Below are 7103 nucleotides of genomic sequence, written 5' to 3' on the forward strand. Positions count from 1 at the left end.
GCACCTCCCCAGAAGAGGGGCTCCTCCAAAAGGCAGGGCTGGCATTAGGGAGGATGGAGGGAGGTGCTGGAGTTTACGTGAACAAAAATATGGTTTAATGTGTTAAGCACTGATACTGGAGTGTTTGTTAAACAGTCAGCATCCCCATGAATAGAGAGAGCCAGGAGCTGCACAGCAAGGGTCCCACACTACACAGCACCTGCTCCCTGACATCCCTCTGTGTCCCCACACTGCCCTAAGGGACTTGCCCTTGTGAGAAGATCTCCTACCAACATACAGGTTGACTCAGACAGCCTGAGGAGCACAGGAGCTGTCAGGTATAGTAGAGAGACTCAGCGGCCCTCAGGATTGGGCAGAGCTGGAGTCTCCTCCTAAAAGCAGGCTGCTGTTGACCTGGAACAAGTTCTCAGACATCATTACCCACAGGGGACAAAGGACCTGCTGGGGCCTAACCTGGTGACAGTACTGGATGGTAATGAAGTGATAGTTGACAAGGGGTCAGTCAGCACAGATCTGTCAGCAACCACGTGGGCTGGCCAAGCCTCTCCCTCTCAGGTGGAATGGACTTTGCTAGGGTCAGAAGATGGGGGAGGTGGGAGTGTGGGAGTTGTGAGAGAGCAAAGGCAGAGAGGAGGGAGCGGTCAGAGGGCATGTGGGTTAGACTTTGTCTAAGAGTCAGGGTCAAGGTGAGGTTTAGGGAACACGAGGCTAAGGTTTAGGCCTTTGCGCAGCAAACTTCTATGGAGATGGGATTGGACAGTGCAGACAGGGTCCCTGAGAATTACTGCCTGCTGTCTAGGGGACTCCTGTCCTGTCCAAGGGTTAAGAATTCATCTCCAGGAGGCCTTGGAGGTGCTTGAGCTGGAGCGATCATGGACCAGATAGAAGGGCAGTGGATACCTCAGGCTGGACTGAGTGTGGGTCTTAGTGACCCACAGCAGGGCAGAGTCAGCTGCCTCTGCAACTTGCTGTGTGCTGGGCTCTGGGTGGATGCTACACTGAGTATCTCAGTGTGACTAACAGTGACCTTCTCTTACAGATGAGGTTCATATCAGAGATTAAAGACCTTTCTAGAATCCTGGTTCCAATATGAAACCTGTCTGCCCAGGTGTTCTGCTCTCACCTTGCCTACTATCTTCCCAATCTTGGCAAAACTGTACATTGAAAACACCAGTGGCATCAGCTGGATACACACTTCCACCTACATGACACTATCTGCTGGCTGTATGTCCCCTCACAATACTTATTCCCTCCCATCTTCACCTATAAATGATTCATCCATAACTGAGGGTCCAATCAATGCCAGCTCTTCCTCATCCTTTCTGTTTATAAATACTTGGAAATGGCTTTAAAAGATCTGAGATGGTTTGTGTCAAGCACAAACTACATATGGAGTTTTTTTAGATTCCATATCTTTCTCTCACACTCTACCAGAGAGCTGACCTGAGAGTTTCCTTCTTCTACAAGTTGAACTGGTGCCATGTCTGTCAAGTTACATCCTTAGTGAGAGAATGAATAGAAACAGATGGGCAAGAAGTTTCCTTCTCTCAGCTATTTTATGAGGGGCCCTGAATTGAACGAGAACAGCATCAAACCCTGGTCTTATCATTAAATATCAATGTTCAGTTCAGTTCAGTTCAGTAGCTCAGTCGTGTCCAACTCTGTGACCCCATGAAACGCAGCACGCCAGGGCTCCCTGTCCATCACCAACTCCCGGAGTCCACCCAAACCCATGTCCATCAAGTTAGTGATGCCATCCAACCATCTCATCCTCTGTCGTCCCCTTCTCCTCCTGCCCTCAATCTTTCCCAGCATCAGGGTCTTTTCAAATGAGTCAGCTCTTTGCACAAAGTGGCCAAAATATTGGAGTTTCAGCTTCAACGTCAGTCCTTCCAATGAACACCCAGGACTGATCTCCTTTAGGATGGACTGGTTGGATTTCCTTGCAGTCCAAGGGACTCTCAAGAGTCTTCTCCAACACCACAGTTCAAAAGCATCAATTCTTCTGTGCTCAGCTTTCTTTATGTCCAACTCTCACATCCATATATGACCACTGGAAAATCCATAGCCTTGATTAGATGGACCTTTGTTGACCAAGTAATGTCTCTGCTTTTTAATATGCTGTTGAGGTTGATCATAACTTTCCTTCCAAGGAGTAAGCGTCTTTTAATTTCATGGCTGCAGTCACCATCTGCAGTGATTTTGGAGCCCAGAAAAATAAAGTCAGCCACTGTTTCCCCATCTATTTGCCATGAAATGATGGGACCAGATGCCATGATCTTCATTTTCTGAATGTTGAGCTTTAAGCCAACTTTTTCACTCTCCTCTTTCACTTTCATCAAGAGGCTTTTTTAGTTCCTCTTCACTTTCTGCCATAAGGGTGGTGTCATCTGCATATCTGAGGTTATTGATATTTCTCCCGGCAATCTTAATTCCAGCTTGTGCTTCCTCCAGCCCAGCGTTTCTCATGATGTACTCTATGATGAAGAGTTAAAAGGGCCATCTCCCTCAAAAGGTATTAAAAATGTTAGAAATTCTTGTTAGAATTACCCTAGATTAATGGGAAATATTGGAGAAGGAAATGGCAACCCACTCCAGTGTTCTTGCCTGAAGAATCCCAGGGGCAGGGAAGTCTGGTGGGCTGCCGTCTCTGGGGTTGCACAGAGTAGGACACGACTGAAGCGACTTAGCAGCAGCAGCAGTGGGAAATATTACCTCAATATGTTATGTTAAAGGTCCAGATTTTTGTACTATTTCTTTTTTCTAATCTACCATGGACTAAACTATTTTTAATTTTTGTTTTTGTTGTTGTTTTGGTGCTAAATTGTGTCTAACTCTTTGTGATCCCATGAACTGTAGCCCATCATCCTCATCCGTCTATGGGATTTCCCAGGCAAAAATACTGAACTCGGTTGCCATATCCTTATCTAGGGGATCTTCCCGACCTAGCGTCGATCCCGTGTGTCCTGTATTGGCAGGCAGATTCTTTACCACAGAGCCACCAGGGAAGCCCATCCACTTGAAAATACAATATAATTTACCCGAGAAATGAAAGCAAAGGCAAGCCGTTTAAATCCAGTTTTAAATTATTAGTTTCAATACACATAGAACTACTGTGCCACATTTCTCTATGGTTTCTAAGCAGTTACTCTTCATCTGTGTACTTACCTTGTCAGGAACCAGTAACAGGCAGCTTGTGGGCAAGGCAGGTCCTCAGACCACACAGGAGCCACACTGCCCCAGGAAGTATGGTGCTGCCTGGCTGTTGGCCTGCAAGGGGATTGTGAGGTGAGGGCCACAGAACCCCTGGTGGACTGCGGGCACTGTACACTGGTCAGTCGGGGCCATCATCTTAGCCCCTGATACCTGGTAGGATGAAGAGCTCTGGGAAGGGAAGTGTCTGAAGTCACACACACATGTGTCTGAAGTCACATAGCTGGAAAGCGACCGATGCAGGACTGGCCTCATCTCTCATCAGGGCTCTTCCAATCTGCCTTGAGGGAGGGCCCTGGAAAATGCCTCTCAGATGCACCTTCAAGAAAGAGGGATGGTCCCAGTTGCAGAGCTGCCTGCACAGGGTCAACTGATCCTAAGACAGATCCAGGCGGGATGTCAGCCTCGGTCACTTTAGCCCAAATCAGGACCATTCTGATGGGCCATTTTGGTTTATGTTTGCCCTCTGCACAATTCCACTCTCTTCCTTACTCATAAATTTTCCAATAGGAAGAAATGCAATGAATGTTCACCATTTGTACGATCATTTGCATGGTTACCATTTGTGATGAGGAAATAGAAATCAATACCTTAACCTGATATCATTCTCAGTTCAGTTCAGTTCAGTACAATCGCTCAGTTGTGTCCCACTCTTTTCGACCCCATGAATTGCAGCACGCCAGACCTCCCTGTCCATCACCAACTCTGGAGTTCACTCAAACTCATGTCCATCGAGTTGGTGATGCCATCCAGCCATCTCATCCTCTGTCGTCCCCTTCTCCTCCTGCCCCCAATCCCTACCAACATCAGAGTCTTTTCCAATGAGTCAACTCTTTGCATGAGGTGGCCAAAGTACTGGAGTTTCAGCTCTAGCATCATTCCTTCCAATTTGCCTTGATTCATGGAGCTGACATTCCAGGTTCCTATGCAATATTGCTCTTTACTGCATCGGACCTTGCTTCTATCACCAGTCACATTCACAACTGAGTATTGTTTTTGCTTTGGCTCCATCCCTTCATTCTTTCTGGAGTTATTTCTCCACTGATCTCCAGCAGCATATTGGGCACCTCCCGACCTGGGGAATTCCTCTTTCAGTATCCTATCATTTTGCCTTTTCATACTGTTCATGGGGTTCTCAAGGCAAGAATACTGAAGTGGTTTGCCATTCCCTTCTCCAGTGGACCACATTCTGTCAGACCTCTCCACCATGACCCACCCGTCTTGGGTGGCCTCACAGGCAGGGCTTAGTTTCATTGAATTAGACAAGGCTGTGGTCTGTGTGATTAGATTGACTAGTTTTCTGTGATTATGGTTTCAGTGTGTCTGCTCTCTGATACTCTCTTGCAATACCTACCATCTTACTTGGGTTTCTCTTACCTTGAACGTGGGTTATCTCTTCACGGTTACTCCAGCAAAGCACAGCCACTGCTCCTTACCTTGGACGAGGGGTATCTCTTCACCTCTGCCCCTCCTGACCTTGAACGTGGAGTGGCTCCTCTCGGCCCTCCTGCGCCTGCACAGCCAGCGCTCCTTGGATGTGGGGTTGCTCCTTTTGGCCACACACCCTGACCTCGGGCGTGGGGTAGCTTCTCCCGGCCACCGCCCCTGGCCTCGGACTTCCGGTAGCTCCTCTCGACCACGCTTCTTCGAGGTCCGTCATAGCCGGCATGCTTCTGCAGTGCTGTCCATCGCGGATAAGGCATAAGCCTAAGGAGAGTTCTTCTTTAAGTCCAATTTTCACTTCAGTGGCTGCAACTCCATTGCCTGGTACAGGTTCTCAGTGGAGAATGGAGCACAGGTGAGATCGGTCAAACCTTGCTCTGACATGCTGAACGCCACAGGAGGCAATTTTCTTGAACACCTACTACATCGATTGGGCTTCCCTGGTGGCTCAACTGGTAAAGAATCTGCCTGCAATGAGGGAGACCTGGGTTCGATCCCTGGGTTGGGAAGTTCCCGTGGAGAAGGGAAAGGCTACCCACTCCAGTGTTCTGGCCTGGAGAATTGTATGAACTATACAGTCCATGGGGTCTCAAAGAGTCAGGACTGAGCGACTTTCACTTTCTAGATATCATTCTGCTGCTGCTGCTGCTGCTGCTACTGCTGCTAAGTCGCTTCAGTCATGTCTGACTCTGTGTGACCCCATAGACGGCAGCCCACCAGGCTCCCCCGTCCCTGGGATTCTCCAGGCAAGAACACTGGAGTGGCTTGCCATTTCCTTCTCCAATGCATGAAAGTGAAAAGTGAAAGTGAAGTCGCTCAGTCATGTCTGACTCTTAGCGACCCCATGGACTGAAGCCTACCAGACTCCTCCATCCATGGGATTTTCCAGGCAAGAGTACTGGAGTGGGGTGCCATTGCCTTCTCCCAGATATCATTCTACCCACCAGCAAATAAGATGTCTGACTACACAGAGAGCCAGAGAAGATATGTATCTGTGGACACTGCACATATTCCATGTAGAGTCTACATAGATACTACAGGTTTGTGCAAAAGCCTGGCACTACTGCTCTTTAGCTTGTGCAATCACATACCTACCCCTTGACCCAGCAGTCCCTCCAGCTTATGAGTCTGTGGGAGGAATAAGGGCACAGGGACAGGGACCAGAGAGAATGTTGTCATCAGAGTCCATCAAAGTGGCTGGCTGTGGTGGTGGAAAGCAGCTTTCCATCGCAAGAGATATTTAAATCAACAAAAGAATAGAGCATGAACTTGTGATAAAATCATATTCAACTGACTTGTAAACATTTTCAAGAATACTCAGATCCATTAGGAAAGCACTGTAACCACAATGAAATTTCAAGGCACCTAGGCAGTCAACCATGAAAGGCAGAGTCCTAGGCACTGGAAGACCAGGATACTCCCTGTGTGACCACTTTGGAAAGCTCTGTGGCTATGTGGAGACTGTAGCATGGACAGGTGAGGGGAAGTCAAGTTCAGTTTTAGATGGGCTGTGATGGAAGTGCCAAGCAGGCTGTGAAGGAGGTTGTCAGCTACCCACCTACATAGTTAAGTCTGGAGCAGAGAGGGAGGTCAGGGCTGGAGATGCATTTTGGAATTTTTCTTCCTGTAGACAGACTCCAAGGTCATGAGCCTGGATGAGGTCTCTAGGCGAGAGAGGGTAGAGAGAAGAGAGAGTTCCAAGGACTGAGGGGACAGAGGGGCCCTGAAACACTTAATCTGGTGAAGGGTAAGAGCCACCATGGAGACCCAGGGGCAGCCAGAGGGGCAAGAGGGAAACCAGGAGAGTGTGGTGTCCACAGACCAAGTGACTTCAAGAAGAGGGAGGGAAGAGCTGTGACTGAGGCTGCTGAAAGTTCAAGACCAGAGCTGAGAACTGACCATTGGATTTAGCAGTTTGGAAACCACTGGTGAAGTTGTCAAGGACAGTTCCATGGAACAGTGGCATCTGAAGTCGAGAGGAGGGAGGACAGAATGGCAGGAGAGGGTGTGGAAATCAGACGGCCCTCCCTGAGTTGTGCTGTCCAGGCAAACTGAGGAAAAGGGCAGGAGATGGAGGAGATGGTGGGGCCCAGAGATATTTATATGGGAGCTGGTACTGATTATTTGTAAAGGGGAACCATGAACATGGCAGGTGAAAGGAGACAATAACTTAGCCAAGTAGTTGTGTAGCTGGGAAGAGGGCAAGATTGCCCTACACTTGCTGCTTCCCTTGCCAAGATTTGAACAAAGGTGATCTGGTAGATAACATATTGCCTGAAGAGTCCATTGCACTTCTCTATCTCTGTAATAAGTTTATCTAGGCCAGGTGAGTTAAATGTTTTCACCTAGGATACTGGTCTCTGCCAGGGTAGGTGCAATGAGATTCTAGGGCTGGCTGGACACACCACAAAAACACCCCAGCTCACACAAATGCTTAGCAACCTCTG

The sequence above is a fragment of the Bos indicus genome, chromosome 15 (assembly GCF_029378745.1).
Source record: "Bos indicus isolate NIAB-ARS_2022 breed Sahiwal x Tharparkar chromosome 15, NIAB-ARS_B.indTharparkar_mat_pri_1.0, whole genome shotgun sequence".
Lineage (NCBI taxonomy): Eukaryota > Metazoa > Chordata > Mammalia > Artiodactyla > Bovidae > Bos > Bos indicus.